Source organism: Balaenoptera musculus, chromosome 2 (assembly GCF_009873245.2).
Source record: "Balaenoptera musculus isolate JJ_BM4_2016_0621 chromosome 2, mBalMus1.pri.v3, whole genome shotgun sequence".
NCBI lineage: Eukaryota > Metazoa > Chordata > Mammalia > Artiodactyla > Balaenopteridae > Balaenoptera > Balaenoptera musculus.
Window position 1 is genome coordinate 63,854,140 of NC_045786.1, and position 23,486 is coordinate 63,877,625.

Here is a 23,486-nt window from a genome sequence, read left to right on the forward strand (position 1 = left end):
TCGCCGGTTCAATCCTTTTGGAAAATATGGAGACTTGGTTCTGATTCAAGTTTCTGCTCAGGCTTATTTTCAAAGGCTTTTTGGTAATATTTATAAGCATCATGGGGACAGGGCCTTGGCCTGTTTTATTCACTGAATATTCTAAGCATCTAACAGGTGTCTGACACACAGGAGATGCTCAATAATTAAGATAGAAGTAAATGCAGGAATCTCTCTCTCTTTTCTCTCTCCACCTCCCCCATCCCCACCCCCAAAGCCAAGATGAAGACTGAGCCTTGACGGCTTCTGTACAGAGCGGTACTTGAGAGCCGTGGCCTTCTTGGGTGGAGAATTGCTCAGGGCAGGTAGCTGATGTACCTGCAGAATTGCCCAGTGGGAGTCAGGGGATCCCAGGGTTGGGGGTGGGTTCTGAGTGCTTGGGGCACTGCCATTATTATAATAGCTCTGCTATTATTCATAGCCTCCCTGGCTGCAGTCACGATCTCTGGAGATGAGCTTCTTGGGTTGACTGCCTTTTCTGAGCCCCGCTCCCTGCTCGGGGTAGTTCTGGTTTGAGAGGACGTTCTCTATCAGATGTTCTCCTCCAGCCGGGACCTGCTCCCTCCACCAGCTTCTCCATACTCTGCAGCCTCCCAGTGTGTCAGAATCCACTTGTGTTTCTGGTGAAAAGGTTGTTTACTTCAAGGGTCCTCAGGGATGGAAGGAGCAGCAAGTGAGAACCAGGGCCCTGTTGATGGAGCTGTGAGGGCTTAAAACTCATTCTGTTGGCTTGTTTGGACCCTAGTCAGTGCCCCTGGCGAGACAGCAGCTGGATTATGTCTGTCGTGTGCTTGACCTGAGCTCTTGTCATCTCCTCTACTTCTCCCTTCCACCTCCACTTCTCTCCTCCTCCCTCCTTCCCTTCCATCCCGTTCCCCTGCCCATCCCCATTCTGAAAATCTAGGGTTGGGAGGTATTAGGTTGAGGGGAGATCAGGAAGTCGGCTGGAAGGAATTCTTCCATACTTTATAACAAGCAGCTCTGGCAATGGCATGTTCCTCCAGCCACTGGTGGCCAGCCATGAAGAGCGTTGATCCCCCAGCTGTTTCTTTGACTGGACGAGTAGCTCAAATCACGGCACTGGGATAGTTTTGAGATGAACTGGCTATTGTTGGAAACATTTAGAAATGTCTCCCCTATGCTCCAATTTCCTCCTCTCTGCCAGTCTTGGCTCTAACAGCTGGAAGAAATTTCTCCTTCATCTGCTATATTCAGTCTTTCACTAAGCTCCATCAATTTTGCCTTTGAAATTTCTTTTGTTCCCGCCCCTTCTCTCGTCCCCACTGCTAATCCCCGAGGCCTGGCTCTCATCTCCTTTGCACGCTGAGCTGCCTCCAGAACCTCTTGGCAGAGTTCCCTGCCTCTGGTCTCTCCGTCTTCCATCCATCCTGTACAGCCAAGCCAGACTCATCTTTCTCCAGCTCCTTTTGCATCTTAGGATGCCTCAGCTCAAATTCCCCAGGCTCTCCAAAGTACTTGGCATTGCCCAGACAGTTTTGCAGCTCCCTCTGCCTTAATTTCTTCTTGGAGCAGTGGCTGTATTAGTTACCTGTGGCTGCTGTAACAAATTACCACAAACTTGGTGGCTTAAAACCACAGAAAGTTGTCCTCTTACAGTTTCGGAGACCAGAAATCTGAACTGAGTCTTATGGGCCTAAATCAAAGTGTCAGTGGGACTGTACTTCCTTGGGAGACTCCAGGGGAGAATCCTTTTCCTTGCCTCTTCCAGCTCCTGGTGGCTGCTGACATTCTTAGCCTGTGGCCATATCACTCCTCTGCCTCTGTGGTCAATCTTTTTGCCTCTGTGGTCACATTGCCTTCCCCGGGTCTGTCTGTGTGTCAGATCTCCCTCTTACAGGGACACTTGTGATATACTTAGGGCACGTCTGGATAATCCAGAATAATCTCCCCATCTCAAAGTCCTTAACTTTATCATCTCTGCAAAATCCCTTTTACCAAGTAAGGTGATATTCACGGGTTCCAGGGATTAGGATGTGGATATTTGGGGGGAACATTATCTAGCCTATCACAGGCTTCTTATCTATTCAACACTTCAACAAATATTTATTGAGCATCTACTATGTGCTGGACTCTGTTCTAGGCAACAAGAGTCATTAAGACTAATGATCCTTTTCAGACCCATTCTCCTGCAGGGTGAACTACCCTTATCTGGGCTCTTTCTCTCCTGGAATGTGGTATTATTACATAGCACGATCATCACATTGTATCACACTGGTAACTGTTATATACCTGTCCTCTTCCATTTCAATGAGCCCCTTGAAGTTGAAGCTAACTTACTTATACTGGTACTTAGGGCTAGATGGGACTCGGTGAAGGTTTGTTAAATCAATGAACAAGTCTCTTACTGCTTCCCTTCATTCTTCCTAAATATATTTCTAATTTGCTTGGATACTAAGATGGCCCAATAATACAGTCTGCCTCAGAATTCTATGTTTAGGGTCTGACCTTCTCAGTGGTCATCTCCTTGGGTCTGGGTCATGGGATGTAGCTGTTGAGGGCATCTATCATTCTCCTTTGCCTGGTCCCCAGCAGTGTTATATACCATTATTTATTTAATGCTTCCCATCAGTCATTTCTACTGCCCATTGGCTTTGAGGGGGATGTGGGATAGGGGAAGTGAGAACGTTAGAAGACTGCGGTCTGCATCACTCGTGGGTCACATTTCCTGAGGGTGTTTCTTCTTGGTGTCGTCCAAGCATGGCCCGTCCACATCCACCACCTCTGGTAGGACAACACAATCAGTTCAGATCTGGTAAAACAGTACTGTTTGCTTCCATTGGCAGGTGAGACAAATCCTCTCGGTAGGGCCTTTTTCCACAAGTCCTGACATAATACAGAAGTGGGACAGACCGTATTAAGTACTGCCTTGTGCTGTTGGTTTATGATTTTAAAGTTGATCCCTATGTCCCTGCCTTAGGAAAGCAAAAGCGTATCTAGGACAATAAACCAGTGGTGCCAACCGGAGGCCCGTGGATTTGTACACAGCCCTTGGAAGTAACGGACGTGGTTGTAGCCTAATGTCTAGAAAGCATTTTAAAAGGCAGTGTGACTCATAACTTGACACTTACTGTCTTAAAACCTTGGGCCTTCCCCATTTCAGCTGTCTCTGTGGCCCATGCAGGCACTGGCATTAAAACCTCACTGATAACTGTTTCCTTAGCTACAGCAGTGTGTGTTGCTTTTCCAGGTGGAAAAGAATCTAAGAATAAAGATCATCATCATCATCATCACACACACACACACACACACACACATCCTTGTAATTCTCTGGCCTCCCATAGAACCTAACAAAGTAGAACTTGGGTGATAGACACTTGGATGTCGATTAATTGTACCATGCTTTCCAAGCTGTGTCATTCACTCACCTCTTAGATGACCTTTGTTACATCCCTATACCACTCATTCTGTCATTTGATTAACATTTGTATTTAAGTTATCTCAAATGTTAGCTTGTATAAACTTATTTTAGAAGGAAACACTGCATCTTTACCATAAATAGAAAACCAATATCATGTATCATAAATAGAATGTAACTGTAAAAATAAATATACTGAAAACAAAACAATGTTATTTACCCAAAAATGGAAATAAACAAGGAAATGCAGAGTAATAAAAATCAAATTGATTCACAAAATCTAACTGATTCACAAAAACAAGATCCTCAGTGAGAAAAACAGAATGGCTTATGACCAGTCAGTAATAAGAGAATATTAAGCTTAACGTCATTTGATTTAATATGACCGTGTGCGTCTATGTCAGTTAAATTACAATGTCTTTTAGTTTTGAGAGTGATCAGCGCTAAAAATTCCACCTCACATGCGTCCATGGTCAGAAAGGACACCTTACCATTGCCTAGATGGTAAATTTTAAAGATTTAATTTTTATTTATTTTTGGCTGCGTTGGATCTTCGTTGCTGCACGCGGACTTTCTCTAGTTGTGGCGAGCGGGGGCTACTCTTTGTTGCGGTGCGTGGGCTTCTCTTGTTGCAGTGACTTCTCTTGTTGCGGAGCACAGGCTCTAGGTGCGTGAGTTTCAGCATTTGTGGCTCGCGGGCTCTAGAGCTCAGGCTCAGTAGTTGTGGTGCACGGGCTTAGCTGCTCTGCAGCATGTGGGATCTTCCCAGACCAGGGCTCGAACCCGTGTCCCCTGCACTGGCAGGCAGATTCTTATCCACTGCGCCCCCAGGGAAGTCCCCAGATGGTAAATTTTCAAAATTAAAATGTTTTCATATGTATTTTTTGGTACATGTGAAAGAATATATGTATTCATCACTTACTTCATGTGACATTATGAACCATAATTATAAAATGAACCTACCCCCATCTTAAGAGCATTACTAATGAGTGTGCCTTCCTCTCTGATTCCCATCCCTGCCTCCCCCTCCTCCCCTCCTCGGGTAAAGATTGTCTTGAATTCCTTTACATTTAAAAATAGTTTAACCACCTATGAATTTCTTGAACAGTATGTTATTTAGATATGCTTGAATATGAGCTTTTTAAAAATGCTGTCATACTGTCTTCTAGGAGACTGGATAATCAGTTATGGTGTGTGTATGCAAGGGGGTGTTGTTTCAAGTGAAAATGAGCACATGCAGACTGCATGTGACTACGTGGATTAACCTTGTGAGGTAACTCTCACTCTGCTCACGCCAGTCCCAGCTTTCACGTTAAGTGGAATTTAAGGGTGGGTGAAATGAAAAGGATTCCCCTTCCTCCACCTTTCACACCTCAATTACTTCCTATGGAGAAAAGAGTTATAGCTGCCTGAGGCTGCTCTCCTTAGAAGGCCTGCTTGCAAAGTTGTCCCTTGGCTGGCAAGTGGGAACTTGGGTTAGGGAAGGGTTCTCACCATTCCCTGGGAAGAGTGGCTCACTCTGCCTAAACTGTCCAAACAGTATGATTCATGCTGAACGCCTGCCTTCCTCCCGGGAGTCAGAATTTTGGTACATGGCAGACAGACGTGCCTACGTGGCCAGCACTCCCTCCCTCCTTCCCCCAATAAAAATCATGGGCACTGAGTCTCTGATGAGCTTCCCTAGGAAACAGCATTTCACATGTGTCATGACAGCTCACTGCTGGGGAGTGAAGTGTGTCCTGTGCGACTTCACTGGGGGAAGACTTTTGGAAGCTGGGCCTGCTTTGCATCTGGATGTTGCCCCATGCACCTTTGTCTTTGCTGACTTTTCCTTGTATCTTTGTGCAGGTATAAATCATAGCCATGAGTATGACTATGTGTTGAGTCCTGTGAGCCTTCCTGGGACCTGTCTTTGGGATCCTGACGCTCCTCCAAACCTTTTTTTTTTTCCTGCACCACCCTGAGACCTCAATAGAGGGGCCTTGGCTCTGGGCTTTATACTTTGGAGGGCACTGAATCTCTCTTTCTCTCTCTCTCTCTCTCACACACACACACACACACACCTCTGATACTTGGGATCTGGAGCTCAGGGCTGGCCGAGTAATCTGTAACCCTAAAAGACCAGCCCTTATAACTATCACCATTCAGGCCCACGGGAAACCCTTCTGCACATCTTTTGCCTTACATCCTGGAAAACGCATCAGATCTCATGAAGGTGGTGTGCCATACACTTCCAACAATGTCAGAGGCAGGCACCACCTCAGAGAGCAGGAGAATCTGAGCAGGAGAAGTGCTTGGGTAAGAGAAAGGCAAATTAATTAACTTGTCAAATCCTTCCTCTCGACTTGAATGCAGTAGATTCTTGTATAAAAAATTATTGTTTCTTGGCAGTGCCAAACATTCATTTTCTTGTTTCTCTTCATGTTCCAATTCCTGGTTCTGGAGATAAGAATTAACACAGTGTTCACAACACTTGCACATGGATACTGAAGCATATTGTACTACAGTAAGCAATTCATATGACTCTTAAATTTGTATATATATGCAGCTCCAGACATAGTATGTGTGAAGCGTGACATTAGGTCCTTACACTGGTAACTAGCTGGACACTGAATCATAGAATTGCAAATTGTTCTATTTTTATAAAAATATTTAATATCTAAATTTTCAAGAAATTAAAGTTTCAGCTTTATTTGAGTACCTTTGGTTAAAATAGTTTGTATTCATTAATTATGATTTATATTTTGCCTTTTAACTTTGGTAGCAATTTAAAATATTTTAGAAGAGAAATAATTTTTACTAAACTCATATTGAATTATAATTTTAATTTTTCCAATTTTTACATATATTTTAAGGTGTTTTAAAAATGAAAGTACATTCACAGTTATTCCCTTTGAATATACATTTTATTTTTTAATTATTAGATGATTATTGTCAGTGGAATAACATTTTGTGAAAATGAACATACTTGGAGATTTTGCTGAAGTGAAGGCAAAAAATAAAAGAAATAAATATAAAATAATACATGAGCTATGGCTCTCCTTATTTTAATACTTACCCAAATATCACCAGCCCATTAATGGAACAGCCAGATGCACACAGTGATAATTAAGTTCATTTGTCTTCGATGGAAGACTTTCAGTCATATAGAAGCCACGACTTCATTAATTTTTTATGTCTTGTTATGATGCGGATATTTTTGTTGAGGCAGAGAGAACATAGAGCATCATATCTGATGTAACATTTGGCTTGTGATTTAACTTTTGCCCATGTAGACACGTGACGTGTAGCCCTCAGGTTCGGGCAGGCCTGCTTCCTCCTTTCTTTACACACAGCCCTAGAAGGACCTGGGTTCTGGTGTGCAGCGAGTGCCCAGCAGCTGTGTGGACCAGGCCACTGCTGACTCAGTGTGCGTGTGTCACCAGGACCAAGGCCACACCAAAGCCAAGGGAGGGAAGAGCCCCGGGAACTTCCCCAGATGGCCTCTGTGGGAGGCCTGGAAAAGCTTTCTCCATGCACACCGTCCGGTGTCTACTGAGCTGGGAAGGCACTCAAACTGCAGGCCTGGCGAGGGGTTTCAGTTTTAGCTCTGCCACCTTCTGGAGAGGTCACTCCAGAAGGGCAAATTTCCTGAGCCTCTTTGATCTTGTTTCAACACGTGTAAGATGGAAATACTCATTCTCACTTTTCAGCCTTGTTGTGAAAACTGGAGGCTTGTATTTAAAACTCATAGCACGGTCCCTTGGATGTGGCTTAATGCATGTTAACCCATGTTTTTGGACAGCGAAACTGAAGAAAGACGTTAAACAAAAGCCTAAAGTCATCCTGGTGGTTAGTAGAAGGAAGAACCCAGGCATTTTAATGTTCCTTCCATTTGCTGGGCCCTGATAACCCGCCATGCTTCTAAAGCCCACATGCTCTCCTGACCACACCCAGGTTAGGAAGGATGCCTGCCCTGCGAGGTGTCCTGGTCTGAGCACCAGTTCACTTTCCTTGGAATCTAGCTCTGAGGATTTACAGCCGGGGTGGGCACACACTGGAGGTCCCCTTACCTGTAAGTTATTCCACCAGTAATTAGATTTCTTTCTCCTGTGGGGAGCCAGCCTGTGTAAATTCACAGAAACCTGGGAACAGATGATATAAGGGTCACCGGAGCCCCCTTGCTGCCTAAAATGAAACTTCCAGGAAAATGATTTCTCTGGGCACATAAGTTACTAGGGTCCCGGGGTAACCATAGCTCAGGCTCTGACTATTCCCTTAATGCTGTGTTCAGTGATGGAGTGTTCATGGCCCCCTTGGCAGCCCGCCTGCCTGGCCCTGCTCTCTGAGTGCAAGAGCCTCAGTGACACCTGCTGTTGCCGAGGCAGGTGATATATGTAGAGGGAAGACGGGCAGAGGGGAGGGAAGACCACTCCTTTCCCAGCCCCTTTGCTTCCAGGCCAGACTGACTCAGGTTCAGAGACCCTTAGCCCTTCGGGTGAGCCAGTTGGAGGTCAAAGACACTTTGAACCATAGCACAAATCACTAGTCGTTTGCAAGAGGATAAAATTAGATACCTAAGTCATACTACAGTAAAAAATTCCAGATGGATTAAAGATTTGTGCATTAAATATACAGTACTAACAAATTAAAAGGCAATATAGGACTATGTATGTGTAAGATTGTTCAGTTTTACCTATAATCTGAGCTGTCATCCTTTTCTAATATAGTTTTACAGATAATCTCACATATATCGTCTTACAAGTCCAGGTAATGGGCATATGTCATATATCTCAATCTCGATCCTTATATCTCTATATCTTGGGGTGGGGAAGCCCTTTCTAAGTCTGGCACCAAATCCAGAAGTCAAAAAAGAAAAATTTGGCATATTGGATCACCTAAAAATTTTAAAAAGCAAAACAAAACTGTACCGTGAAAGGCACCATAAATAAATCAAAACATAAATACATAAATGACAGCCTGGGAGAAATATTTGCTACACATTCTAGCAGGAAAACTGTAAATATCTATACTATAGCGAGTATTCCTCCAAATCAATCAGAAACAACATAAATGGACAAATGCACGATTCACACATACACACACACACTATACAGATGGTCCATTAAAGAAGAAAAAAATTTTAAATTATTTGATATCTAAAACTGGAGGAAAAAAATTGTTTGATCTCACTAATAATTAAAGAAATATGGATGAAGACAACATTGTGGCATTGTTTTCATTTTTGCCTACCCAATTAAAAAGATGGATAGCCTTCAGAACTGGTGAGAGTGAAGAAACGAGCTCGCACACACTGTTGGCGGGAATGAAAATCCTCACAACCTTTTTGAAGGTAATATCTCAATAGATATATAAACTTAAAATGCTCTTACTGAATAACACACCGATCTCTCCTCTAGGAATTTACCCTCCCAAACCATGGCATGAATGAGTAAAGATGTAAGTACAAAGGCATTCGTTGTACCATGGCTTACAAGAGCAAACATTTGTACAAATTTAAATTTCCAAGGCAGAGTATGGTATATCTGTGTAGTGGAATCCTCTTCAACTCTTAACAAGAAGGTAGATCCGTGTAGTAGGAGGTAACATTTTTCTGAGCATTTGCTAGGCGCTGTTCTGAGTGCTTCCCATCATGACCTTGTTTAACTCACCCAGCTCTTCATAAAGTAGACGATGCTGTCATCATCCACACATTGTAGAAGAGGCACAGAGAGGTTATTAACCTCCACAAGATCACACAGCTGTGAGAAGTCAGAGCTGGTATTTGAGCCGGGCAGTGAGGTTCCTGAGACACCAACCAGGGAGGAGGGGTCACTGATAAAAGTTGTGTTAAGTGATAAAGCAAGTTGCAGAAAAATATAGCATAACTACATTTTGGTGAAAATACATGTGACTATATATATAATATGTACTATTTATATGTATGTTGCATTACAATAATTATGGAAAGATTAATTTGGTGGGAGTGACTGAAGGGGCAGATTTATTTTCTTCCGAAAAAGTGGTGGGATTAAAAAAATAAAACTAGCTGCTTAGTTCCCTTCTGTTTTTATTTTTATTTTATTACCTATGCCCCCTTGACTTGCATGAAATAAAAATGGCCCAGTCTGGTAACAAAAATACATCCTTGAAAAATAACATATCCTCTTCACACCAGTAATAAAAAATCCCAGTTTGGGAAATACAGCTTTTGATAGTTATTATTTAGCAGTAGATAAATTACTTTAAATAAAGGCTTTAAAAATGATTTAAAAGGTAGTATGTCATCGTCGTAGAAAAGGTGGAATTATAGAGCTGAGAGAGTGAACTGGTCATCTAGTGGGTTCCAGGAAGCTGGGACCTCCTGCTCCGTGGTTCATGCTGCATTTATTTCTCTCTTTGTTTTCTTCCCAGCATCCTGTTTCCATGACATCCTACTCCAATCCCCCAAACCCAGAGCAAGCCTGGTCAGGGGTGGAGAGTCACCATGCAGTTGAAGAGCCCCAACCCAACCAAGCGATGTCACAGGGGCTGGTCCAGGATGGAGATCCTGTCCATTTGCTGGTGGCCAGAGTGTCAGGGTCACAAGACCTCCAGCTGCTTGACTCAAAAGGGCACCCAGGACACAGCAGGCACTTGGGCTCTGTCTGGGGTGACCTTGCTTCCTGGGGACATCTGGCAATGTCTGGAGACACTTTTAGTTCTTACCACTGGGGAGTGGGTGCTACTGGCATCCAGGGACGAGTGGGCAAGGAAGGCTGCTGAACATACTACAGACCAAGAATTACCCAGCCCCAAATCTCCATAAGGCTGAGATTTCAAAACCTGCCCGACATTAGATCCCCTGGTCGGTCTTGCAGCAGGAGGGATGGGGTCCTGAGGGTCTCACCTGTGGAAGTTCCTTGGACGGTATGCCCCTGTTCTAGAGGAGAGGCAGATTTCTCCAAGGCCAGGTGGAGAGAACCAGCCCAGTGCACCCCAGGCGCTGCATTTCCCGGGAGCTGGGAGGAATTAAGTTATAATATACGGACTAACATTGATACAGTGTGTGACAGGTGACAGAGTTCTTCCTCTGTGCTGGGGTTCAGTACAGACTGGGGTCCTCTGCACTGCCCCCCATATTGTAGGGGTCATGGACAGGTTGGGGGGAAGGGGAAAGACTACATCTGCTTCTCATTCTCTCATGAAATGAGTTCCTTGTCATAAACTCCCCACAGTCTCCCTTTGATCACAACTCTGACAGTTCAAACCCTGCATGCTATTCCAGGTTCCACTTATGGGTAGGAGGCCTTCCCCAGCAGATGTGAAGGCAAACATATTCTTTCTCCCCATGCTGTGGTATCCTGGAGACTGGTGAGCTGGAGCTAGGATGCCATGACATCAGGTGGGTTAAGTGTGGGCTTCATGTACCCGATACGTATCATATAAGCTTGGAGGGAGGGTGGGCAGCAAGGGCTGGCCAGGGAGGCTGGGCATTCGGGAGATGGACAGGATTCCATGTGTCAGGCACTTCGCATATGTTATTCACTTGCTTCTCATGACAACTCCTTGAAATGGGTATTATGATCATATCTATTTTTTAGAGGAGGAATTCAAGCTCAGAGAGGTTAATTAACTCGGCCAAGCTCATGTAACTGGAAAGTTGAGCTCCTGGAAAGGGTGCGGGGAGCTCCCTGGGCCATCATGGGTTCTGCAAGGGCAAATGAGAACTGGACAAGTGTAGACTGGCAGGAGAACCATGGCCCTGGGACAGGTTTGTCCTAGGTTCGTGGGCACCATCACCATGCCATGCAGCAGGGCAGCTTCGGGCTGGGATGAAGACGTGGAATCACAGTGGCCACTGGACAGAGCGTGGCCTCTCTGGGAATTGGAGGAGGCAGGGTGCAGGGAACCGGAAATGATCAATAGAGGGCAGAGGCCACCAGGATGGGTGCTTAGAAGGGCCTGCGGACCAGAATAGGAGTGGAAATACTCTGAGGGACTGAGAGGTGCTCTTCACTGCATCACGTGTGTGCCCTGTGACAGGGAAATGGGGTGTCCTGTGTTAAACAGCATGTGACTCCCTGGGGAGCATCTCCCTTCTGTTGATGTCTGTGGTTTAATGCACTAGCTTCTTGGCTCCTTTGAATGATTTAGAAAAAGTGCCCCTCTGGGTGGGTGCATAGTTCAGAGCTTGGGCTGGATGTCTGCCCCTTTAGTCAGGTGCTGATGGAGGACAGCTGTACAGGAGGTCCACAGACCGGGCCGGGCGTGCGTGACCAGACAAGAGGAACCACGGAGGGTGGGTCGCTGCGTCCAGGCCTTCAGGCGGGCAGGGACTAACTCGTACCTGCATCTGCATGTACAGCTCCTGGACCTGAGCTGGCACAGAGCCTGCCCAGGCAGTGTTTGCCGAGAGGATGAATAAAAGAGGGTCACCTTCCTTTTGACTCCTTGGGGTGAGTCTTCAACCTTCTTTGGAAGAAGATTTGGAAGTGAGGAAGAGAAAGCTATGGGTCAGGTAAGATGGAGGGGGGAAGCTTGACTCATTATGTCAACTTCATAGCAGATGCTTTTGAATCCTAAAAAAAATAATAGCTGAATGTTATTGAGGGATGGGTTACCAGGAGCCAGCCACGGTGCTCACCCTTCTGTGATGGGCAGTTTTCTATGTCACTTTGCCTAGGCCTGAGTTTCCAGCTATTCAACCAAATGCTAATTTAGGTGTTGCTGTGAAGGTGGATGTCATTAAAGTCCCAAACCAGCGACTTTAAGTAAAGGAGATGATCCTAGGCAAGCTGGGTGGGCCTGATTCAATCAGTTCAAAGGTCTTAAGAGCAGAGCTGAGGCTTCCCTGAAGGAGAAGAAATTCCGCCTGGGCCCTGCAGCTTCAGCCGGTGTCTCAGTTCCAGCCGGCCCTTCCTGACGGCCTCCGAGTGGATTTCAGACTCACCCAGCCAGCCCCACAATCACATGAGCCAATTCCTTGCAACAAACCGCTTAGTGTATATCTCCTACTGGTTTTATTTCTTTGGCTGAACCCGGACTAATACACCTTCACATGGATCAATTTATCTAATCCTCGCAAGAACCCTGTTAGAGTTATTATTATTATTCCCATTTTAAACTGGAGCCCAGAGAGGGAAGCTGTGCCAGCAAGCAGGGAAGCCAGGATTCAAACCGCAGGGCTTTCTCCTCCAGGGCCCAAGTTCTCAACGGCTACCCCGGAGGATCTCAGGGGGTGAGTCATGTCAATAGCAGCCCGTGCTGGATAGCTGACAGGCTTTAAGATGGGCCAGGCAGTTGTGATGAATTGGTTGGGACGATGTTGTAAGGGAGAGGGTGGCCGCTACCAGAGCAAGTCACCGCAGCAGTCGGCCCTGGGGGACACACACATCTCAATGTCACCTTCCAACAGCAGTCTGTCCTTTCCTCGGAGCTCCCTGACATTCTGAGTGTGCACAGAATGTTCCCTCAACCTTGTATTTGCTTGTATTTTGTTTTAGAGTTATCCTCTGGTGGTTGGTTGGTTGTTTTCTCACAGGGCTGAGCTTATTAAAATTCCCTGAAATGTTCACCGTCAGTCCTCTAACCTGAGCTCTTTCCTCTGATTCATTCATTCATTCAAAGTGACATTGAGTTACCCTTCTTAACAAAGCAGCCCCAGCTCGCCCGGAAGAAGAAAGTTAGGAATTCAGGGGCATCCGATGACTTGGCAGGTGCTCCCTGGCTGTGCACGTGCCACACCTGGGTGAAAATTACCCCTCCAGAGTAGCAAGTTAAAGAAAAACCTTTGGGTCCAATGTTTGGGGGTGCTGATTTGCCATAGTTTAAAATCATGGAATAGACGTCAACTGCATTTGATTTGTCTCCACGTAACAGCTCAGACTCTGGATGTCGACCACCTCTGCTCCCTCCCAGTTCCCCTGCCCGAGGCCCTGCAGTCCTGAGGGGGGCTGAACACGAGCAGACCAGGAGCTGGAGGATGGAATGTGTCCCCTTCTAGCAATGCCTTTTGGAAAATGCAGAGTGGAACACGAGCCAAAGCAGTTGTGTGTGAGGTGGGTGTGGGGTGTGTACACGTGTGTGTACGTTTCTCTGTGTCAGAGGAGGTGTGGGCAGCGGGTAGAAGGAGGGTGGCTTGATAATGAGCAGGGACTGGGTATTTGTCCCAGCCTGAGGGGTAAGGTTTGAAGCCATGGGACAAAACTGGGCTCTGACCTCATGGGGCCTCCAGGAGCATGGTTGAGGACAGAAGGCTCAGTCCAGAGGGGGCAGAAGAGGGACAGAGACCAGTGCCTATGGTTTAATGACAGTTCCAAGGATTAGAGTATTTTCATTCTTTGTCTCTTTCTGTCTCTTTGTGTCTGTGTCACTGTCTTTGTGTCTCTGTCTCTCTTGTGTGTGTGCCTGACCACTCTTTTTCTTTGGAAACAGGAAAGCAATTGAGAGGCTCACAGAATCCCCAGGAAGAAGAACACTCGGACCTTCTAAAGGCACAGGGACAAAAGGAAGAACCACAAGCAAAATCACTCCCCAGAACTACTGCTGATGCCCTGCTGGCTCCTGGGTGTCACCCAGTGGCACTGCGGCCGTACAGCTGCCGGACCCAGGTCGCTGCCCAGACCAGAATCAGGGAGACCTGATTCATAGACCTGGCAGACCGCTGCTGGGAGACTTAGGGGTGACATGAGTCCTCAAAGGACCCACCAGCTGGCTAGGTGGGGTCAGCTAGAGACAGCTTTGGGATTCTGGTTTATTGCTGGAAATAAAAGAGACAATTATGGTCAACTCTTGTGCTGGTTGGATACCACGTGTAGACAAGGAATTCCAAACTCTAATTTTACCCTGGAACACCAGCAATCCCTTCCCTAAATTCCTCTAGAGATTTTAGGGCAACCTCTAACCTCTAGTAAGATGGATGGATTAGTGAGACCTTCCTTGTGTCTCTAGTTCATCAGGTACAGAGTCTTCTGGAAAATGTGTCGGCCAAATGGCACTGGAGTGGGAGAGAGGAGAAGGGAAAATCAAGGACAAAAGATACTGTGAAAAATGGAGATACTGGAATCTTCCAGCTGTAGATCCCTATTTGTTTGTTTATACTTTGGGCCATGGGGCTTTTTTTTTAAGCTGAGACCTTGACCTTCAGGAGCAAGCTGCCATGGTCCTCAAAGGTGGGGAGCAGTGATGGTGGAGTGGGTGACATCCAGAAGAGGAGGTCCCACCTTCTCACTGCAAGCAGGTTGCTATATTTTTACTGTGGCCAGTTAGAACCTGCTCTGCGAGGGGAAACTTCTAAAATCCTGGGAAGTGAGTGTCTCAAGGTCTCATCCTGGAAGAATAGTCTGACCCTAGAAGAACAGGTGAGGGGTGATCTCTATTTCTCAGCCAACTTTTAGAAGATGACAGAGAGGCCCAGCAGTGAGTTTAGCCTCATGGAAATCACAGGCTTTGCAGCCTTTGGCATACGTAGACTCTCTGGCTTCCTTCTTCTTTGTACCAGAAAACCAGACCTGCTTCCGCCAGGCTTGGGGCTGCAAATGGAACCTCTGGGACCAGAGCTAAGAGGAGAGACAGCCTGAGACCCGTGGCCTCCTCAACACGGGGAGAAGTGGCTCCTGACCAGTGAGAACTGGCAGTGTCTGGGATGGTGTGTATCAGTGTGTATGTGTGTGTGTGTGTGTGTGTGTGTGTGCACGTGCACATATATAAACGTGTGTGTGTGTTTTAGTCAGGGGCAGAGTGGAGGCTGGTCCCCTGAATGCCTCCTCTTCACATCCTCCAAGGGAGAAAGGCCATTCTCCTTGACTCCTGGGAGCTGCAGAATATTGGAGAGAACACGTTTGCCCAGAACAAAGCAAAACCCTCAAAGGTTCTTTCCTATCTCTGATTCTAGAAAATTACCTGCCCTTTCATCCACTTCTCACATTCACGGCCTGTCTATGTCACTGTCATTTTCCACCTGCTGGCATTTCAGCGCTCATCCTTTCTCTTTTGTGTCTCCGTCTGTCCAGGCTGGTTTGCATCTCTTTGTCTTTGCAGGGTCTGCATCCCTGCCTCTGTCTGTCCCTCCCTCCGCCTTGGCCGGCTTCTCTCTCAGCTGTCGCTTTTCTCTCCTCTCCTCCTGGCTAGCGCTGAGCAAGTGGCTGTCGGCCGTCCCTCGCTAGAGCCGAATCCCAGAGAAAACCAGTGTTGGAGCTGATGGGTGATTTTGGCTCCCCGTCTGATTTCCCTCCAGCTTGATTTTGAAGCTCTGTGCAGCCCTGGGACGTCTGGAGGCCGGCTGGGCCACGTTGGGCTCTGCAGCTCTGGGCCCCCAGCCTTGGCACCCAGGGCCCCACCCCTTCTCCTGACTTGGAGTGATCCCGTCGTCCTGTCTTACAAATTGGGATCGCTCCCTGCATGTGGGCTTTGGTGACAGCCACCAGATGGCAGGGACTGGTTTTTATAGTAACTCATTAACCTCTTGCCATCCTGCAATTAAGAAAGCATTTAATTGCTTTTTCTCGAGCCATCCTATGAGTGATTTGGGCAGCTCGTGTTTATCATGTGAACCAGTTTGCAGCTAGAGCCCGAGAGAGTGGGCACAGTGGCGTGTGAGGGCCCAGACGTGGTGAGCACCGTGGGCAGCCCTGGATTGCCCTTTGGGGCCTTTGGGTAGAGGGGAGCACAAGCCTTAGAACCTTCCTGATTGGTTTCCTGCTGGGTGATGAGTTCTGTGGATTAGCTCTGGATGCACCTGAGAGGCTATCTAGGTTTTTCCTTCTCATTTAACCGTGGGGAGGACTAAGGCCAAATAAGTCAGGGAACTTGCCCCAAGTCACACAGCTAATCAGCGACACCACCTGGGCTGCAGCCCAAGCGTTCATTTCCCACCTGCGGTGCTCTGGGCTTCTCCTTGCTTTGCCATCATTCCCTGGGAGATGTGCTGCTGCAGCACCTCTGAAAGTGTGTTCACTCCCGTACTCGGTCTGCTTTTAGGTACATAACTGCCCGAGAGTTATTTACTCAGGAAATAGCTCAGAGCATCCCTGAATGGATTAACCAACTCCATCCGAAGAGGCAGGACCCACTCCCCTCTCCCCTCACACACTCCCAACCAGCACACCTGGCGGCCTCACTGCGGCACTGGGGATCACAGACTGCACAATGCCGTGACCACGGAAGCTCCAGTCCGCAGCAGAGCTCCCACCAGCCTTTTTTAGGTGCCAACCCTGCACCAGCTGACCCGCTCACAGCAGAGGCCCCTTAGGCCTCCCAGAGACGGTTAGCAGCTTGCCTCCCATCCCTGTGTCCCGGCACCACCTCCACAGGGCAGGTCTCCAGGCATCTGTCATTGCCGTGTCTTTGTTCCCTTACTGCTTATACCTTTCCCCCCCACTGATCCCCTCACCTCCCAAACCCCACACCCTTCCACTGGGCTCTGGGTGCTTCTGCTCCAAAACAACAGATCCCTCCACACCCAGCAGGGTGGACAGGGAGACGTGCCACCCAGACCCCCATCAATGAAGGCTTTGCCTCGGCTGCTGGGAGGGTGGTCGGCAGCCCCCAGCCTTTGGGGGCTGTCTTAGCTGTGGAGGGCTGCCTCGCCCACAGTCATGCCCTTCTGGCGGGGGATGCCCCATCTGATGACTGATCAATGAGGAAGTATAAGGATCGGTTATTTTGGTCCAATTCAGGACAACTCTGATGGGTCATTTCGGCTCCAGAGCTCCCACGGGGTCAGCCCAGGGTCTGTCACTGGCCAGCATCACAGCTTTACTTCTTCCTCCGACTTCTGCTTCATCCCAATCACATCCCCAGGTATTGATCCCAAGAATATTCCTGCTGATGAAGAAATATTAAATGTGATAACTCTATATTTAACATTTTGAGGAAGTGCCAAACTCTTTTCCACAGGGGCTGTACCATTTTAGATTCCCAGCAACAATGTGTAAGGGTTCCGATTTCTCCACATCCTCATCAGCACTATCCATCTTTTTGAAAATGGCCATGCCCGTGGCTGTGAGGTGGTATCTCATTGTGGTTTTAGTTTGCATTTCTCTTATGACTAATGATATTGAGCATCTTTTCTTGTGCTGAATGATCATTCGTATATCTTCTCTAGAGAAATGTCTATTCATATTCTTAGCCCATTTTTAATTGGGTTGTCTGTTGTTGTTGAGTTATAGGAGTTCTTTGAATATTCTGGAGAGGAAATCCTTATCAGATATATAATTTGCAAATATTTCTTCCCACTCTGTGGATTGTCTTTTCACTTTTAATAGTGTCCTTTGACACAAAAAAAGTTTTTAATTTTGAAGAAGTCCAATTTATCTGTTTTTTCTTTTGTTGTTTGTACTTTAGTTATCACATCTAAGAAACTGTCACCTAATTCAAGATCACAAAGATTATACTCATGAATTTTATAGTTTTTAGCTCTTACATTTAGATCTTTGAGTTAACTTTCGCATATGGTGTAAAGGTCCAAATTCATTCTTTTGCATGTGGGTATACAGGTATTCCAGCATCATGTGTGGAAATGACTTTTCTTTCTTCATCGACGCATCTTGGCATCCTTGTTGAAATTAATTGACCATAAACGTATGGGTTTATTTTTGGACTCTCAATTCTGTTCCATTGATCTATATGTCTATCCTTATGCTGGTACCTAACTGTCCTGATTACTGTGGGTTTGTAATAAGTTTCTTAAAAATTAAAAGAATTGTTTCCAGCTTTATTGATACACAATCAACATATAACTTTGTGTAAGTTTAAGGTGTACAACGTGATGATTTGATACATGTATATATATATATATTGTGAAATGATTACCACAATAGGGCTTAGTTAACGCCTTCATCACCTTTTTGTGAGTGTGTGTGTGGTGAAAACATTTGAGATCTAATCTTTCAGCAACTTTCAATTATATAATACAGTATTGTTAACTATACTGTACATTAGATGCCCAGAACTTGTTCATCTTATAACTGGAAGTTTGTCCTTTGACTCATATCTCCCCATTTCCTTCACCCTATAAGTTTTGAAACCAGATGTGTTAAGTCCTTCACTTTCTTTCTTCTTTTTTAAGATAGTCTTGGCTTTTCTGGGTCCCTTACATTTGCATGTGAATTTCAGGACCCGAGGGGACAGGAAAGGGAGGAGGGCTTTTTAAGTTGCTGACAGTAAGGCCTGCGATGTGGGACTCCCGCAAGGTCTTCCGTAAATTCAACTGGGCATATGACTAACTGGGCAAGCGTGTTTGCTTATGTACTTATGTATTTTGTGGAACAGGGGAAAGGGGCTACGTGTGGTGTTCCCGTTGACTCAGTGTGAAATGGGGATGGAGGCCTGAAAGCAGGAGGCGGGCGCAGGGAAGACCCTGGGGGTGAAAGCTTTCTCAGACCTGGGGCAGCTCCCGGCTCCGTGTGCTGTTCTACTGGGGGATTGAGAAATCCCCGCCACCGCCGCCCCGCCATCGGCAGCACAGAGCACGAGGCACAGAGATGGAGCCGCTCTCTGTGCAGGGAAGAGGGAGGAGGGTGGCACCCTGGGGCACCCCAAAACGCCTCCTCGGGCCTCCGACCTCTGTGGAACGGAGTTGGACATCAGGGCCTCTGTGTGGCTTTAGAAGGGTTGGTTTTGTAACCATGTCTCACTTGGGGGGGGGGCGGCTCTCCCCCACCCGCCGGGAACAGATGGGGTTCACGAGCTCCCCGGGACTCCGTCTGTCACGTCTCCCAGCAGCCCCATCTTCTGTGGAGCCGACAGCTGGCCTGGCTGCTTCTGCGGAGTGGCAGCCCCTCTACTGCCTGAAGCCAAGTTCCTCTCAGCGCTGTCACTCTCTGGGCTGTTCCCGTGGCTGCCGCGATGGGTGATGAGACCCCGTGTGACTCGTGTCCTCTGCACAGACTCCAGGGCTAGGCTCTGAGGCCCAGGAGGTCCGCGGTCCCGGCCAGAGGGTGCAGGTGTGCGGGCAGGTGCGTGTGAGCATTCCCGTTATCCCTCTTTCAGGAGTTCTGTTTACTCATGCTTTCCTCAGAGTCCTTCAGGGATAGAGAAAGCATTCTGCCCCCTTTCCTGGGACTGGAATTCTCTCCCACTCAGGGCTGCCCAGATCTGGTCCCCAGATGCCTCTTGGAATATCTTACTGGAGAAAGCTTGCTCACTGGTCCTTGAGCCTGGAAGAATCCTGGACCTTCAGAGCCACAGGTAAAAGGCAGCCTAGTTCAAGAGAGGCCACAGACTTCAGAAACATCCTGACCGGGATCCATCCCAGCTCTAATGCTCACTGGCTGTGTGACCTTGGATAAGTCACTTACGTCTCTCAGCTCCCATTTCCTCCTCTGGAAAAACCTGATAGGGTTGTTGGGATGATGAAATAAACACACAACAAAATTCCTGGTGACTTGTAGGCCCTGAAATGCTGCATTTGTATCTGTTAAAGATTGGGTTCCCAGGGAAGCAAGCTCTGAGACAGAGTTTAGCAGTCAGGATATTAATTAGGAATGCCCTGGGGATCAACATCCTTGGAAGGAGAGGGATAGAAGCAGCAGTGGGCAGAGGGAGAGTGTGTCCAACTCTCACAGAGCTCTGAAACCAAAATGGCCTTTTACACCCTGTGCTGGAGGTCCCCACGTTCGATGATTCACTGGGAGGACTCCCAGGACTCAGCACACAGTGGTACTCACAGCAGTGATTTATTACAGCGAAAGGACGCAAAGCAAAACCAGCCCGGAACAGCAGACAGAGGAAGTCCAGAGGAAACCGGGCACAAGCTTCCGAGAGCCCTCTCCCGGTGGAGTCACACAGGATGCACTAATTCCTCCAGCAGCAAACTGTGACAACACGTGTGACGTGTTGCCACAGCCAGGCTCATTGGAGACTCAGTGCCCAGGGCTTCTGTCGGGAGGAGGGGGGAGGGCCGGCCACACAGGCCTCTCTGCCTGCCCCGTACCACGATTCCCGACTCGCAGGAGGAAGACAGGTGTTCAGCATGAAGCATGTTGTTTTGGAGCCACTCTTATCAGGGGTTGGTGGGGACCCTCCAAAACCCAAGTTCCCAGATGCCAGCCCAGGGCCAGCCTTGCCAGCAGGCCTTTGAAGGAGGGCAGCCACGGGTATTTATGATAACTCTTTAATGCACATTTCTCCACTTCCATCAGTCATCAGATGTGGTCCTCCCGGGAAGAGGTGTGACCTTGGTGCAGCTGTCCTCTGACCGCCGAAGCCTGCCTGCCGCAGCCCTCCCAGCAAGACCTTCATTAAGGGGGAATCTGCATCCAAGCATCCACCACAGGCATGAGATGAGTCAGGTGCTCCTGGCCCTCACGGCTGTGGGATGCTGAAGAGCTCCGCTGTTGGGAATCTGGCCACCTCTCACCTCATGTGGACCCAGGAGAACTAAGCCAAGAGGGAGCCCCTGACATTGTCCATCCATGAGCCATTTACAGAATGTGCACAGGTCAGATAGCGGGAGAGAGAAAGCGGAGCTTGGTGTTCAAGGGGGAAGTGAGGCGGTGCTAGGGAGATAGCTTGTCTGTAAACACAGATAACCAGAGTGGAACAGAATAGACTGGTAGTAAAGACATATTTGCTGAATTGGCTTGATCCTGCTGACCACGTTCCCCAAGCTGAGAGCTGTGGATTTAGAGACATAAATAGGGGTTGGTTTCTGCCCTTGGGTGCTCATTGTCTAGAGGGGGAGACTGACCTATAATCAGAAAGACATGGTAATTGAGAGAAGCAGAGAGTGGGGAGAGCCTGGGTGACCCCTGTGCCTAGCAGGAATGGAATGAGGAGGGAAGGCTTCCTGGAGGAGGTGTCATTCACGTTGGGCCCTAAAGGATGAGCAGGAGTTAACCAAGTGCACAAGGAGAGAGGAAGGAGATTTCAGGAATGGACAATAAAACAAACCCTAGGTAACTTGAAGCCTGTGGATTCTTGTGATCCCTGGTGTCTGACCCTTTTGAGTGATTTCTTCTAGATCAGGAAAATTTCCTGGAGTCATAGAATCTCAAGTCGGAGAGAAACTTAACAGCTCCCATAGCTAAGTGTGCATCCACATCAAGCTGTTGGGAAGTCTCACCTGCATCCCTCTGATGACAGGGAGCTTACTACCTCTTGAGACTGTGCATTCATTTGGATGGCTCAGCGTGCTAGCAAGGTCTTCCTTCTACTGAGCTGGAACCTTTTTCCTTGGTCCTTCCACTCACTTATCCTGATATTATCCTTTGGATTGATGACAAATTTAAATCTTTATGAATCATGAGGGTCTGTGGGTTTTCCACTGTTACTCTCCAAGTAGTTAGTCCCTCCATCTAGTAGCAAAGGAAAGAGGCAGCAGTGGCTGGAGCTGGAGAGGTGCAGAGAAGCAGTATAATGAAGTGATTAAGAGTGAGACTCTGGAGCCAGACCATCAAGAGTGGAATCTCAACTATGCCCCTTATTACGTAATCATGGCAGGTAACTTAACCTCTCTGTGCCTCAGTTTCTTCATCTGCACAATGGGGATAAGCATAGTGAGCTATGTCATTGGGAGGTGGCAAGGATTAAGTTGATACTTGAAGTGCTCAGAACAGTGCTGCCAGACAGTTAGCACTGTCAATGTACGAGCTTCAGCTGCTATTCAAAAGCGACTGTGACAGCTGCCAGGCCACAGGAATGGTGCCGCAGACCTACTGAATAAAATTAGATGAAAATAGCCAGCACGGCTGGATGAGGATAAGGCTCTGCCTGTGAATGAAAGCCATCAACCTCATTCATACAGTTTGTCTCCACTCTTCTCTCTGTTTTTGTAATCTGTATGTGAGCCATTTGACTGTCCCCAAACTCCCCCGTGTATGGGGTCTGCTTTTGCTATTTAAATAACACTTCTGCAGGTCCCCATTTCATGAATAATGGGAAAACTGTGGTGTGGTCCCTTCCACCTGGAATCCCTACAGCCATCCAGCTTTAGGCTGTTGCCTGTTCCATTGTGGATCATGGGTGTGTATTTGTGTCACCACATAGCACAGTGAACTTCAACTTGGATGTCACTCATGGCTGCTCTGAAGGTCCGAGGCTGCTCCTCCCCCACCGTCTCCTCCCCCAGGCCCTCCATCTGCCCCTGGGTTCCCGGCTTCTCACTCCCTTGGGACCTCCCCACATCTCTCCCTCTTTTTGTTCTCTTCCCCTTTCCACTCCTCTGCCTTGGGCTGCCCCCAGAGGTTCAGTATCCCTTTCTTTTATTAAGAAGAGCAGTGTTTGGCCCTCCACCCTCTACTTGGGCTGGGACCCGTTTCTGTAAATCAAAAGCATGAGCAGGAACCAGCAGAAGCTCTCACATGTCAGTTTCCCTTCACCGTGATCAGTTTTTCCATGTGGTTCCCGCTCCACCACCAGACTCCGTCAGTAAAGGGATCCAGGCCACAATGTAATCTTTCCCTGATATAAATTATTCTACACCCCTGGCCCTCTTTAAAGGCAGATGGAGATACCGTCTTTTACTTTTTAAAGCAATTTAAAATCTTGCCTGGGAAGCCTGGAATAGTCTTCCTTCCTTCTCTCTGGCTCTCCAAATTCTGCCTGCCTGCCCTTTAGGAATAAGCTGAGTCTGCCTTCTCCATGAAGCTTCCCTGATCAAGTGGCTTTGAATCTTATGGCAAGGCCCCCCTTGCTACCTGGAGTTAGATAATCCAAGTCCCAAATTTGTGTGACTTGTCACCCAATTAAAATGCTCTTTCCCAGAAGTCTTATGAGACTCAAAGTTCACTGGAAGACTCCTGGCCTGAGAACAGGAGGAACAAGGAGTCAGAGAGGCATGGTTTTAATCCTGGCTTCCCCGTCTGTTGGTTGTGTGGCTTTTAATCCATTACTTAACCTCTCTGAACTCATTCTCTCATGTATAAAAGTGAGGAAGAATGCTTATATCACATAGTTGCTCTGAGTATGATCAAAAACCAGAAAACAAGTGTTGGTGAGGATGTAGAGAAAAGGAAACCCTTGTGCACTGTTGATGGGATTGTAAAATTGTACAGCCACTGTGGAGAAGAGTATGATGTTTCCTCAGAAAAATTAAAGATAATATTACCCTATGATCCAGCAATTCCACTTCTAGATATATACCCAGAGGAATTGGAAGCAGAGTCTCAAA

General features: G+C 47.3%; 1 long non-coding RNA gene across 1 annotated transcript; it reads left to right on the forward strand.

Moving 5' to 3' along the window:
- The first annotated feature begins 10,553 nt into the window (after window positions 1-10,553).
- On the forward strand, window positions 10,554-14,103 carry LOC118891141. The gene is made up of 4 exons (XR_005018905.1): window positions 10,554-10,778; window positions 11,742-11,894; window positions 13,256-13,434; window positions 13,811-14,103. It is a non-coding gene; the product is annotated as an uncharacterized LOC118891141 (long non-coding RNA).
- Window positions 14,104-23,486: the final 9,383 nt, after the last annotated feature.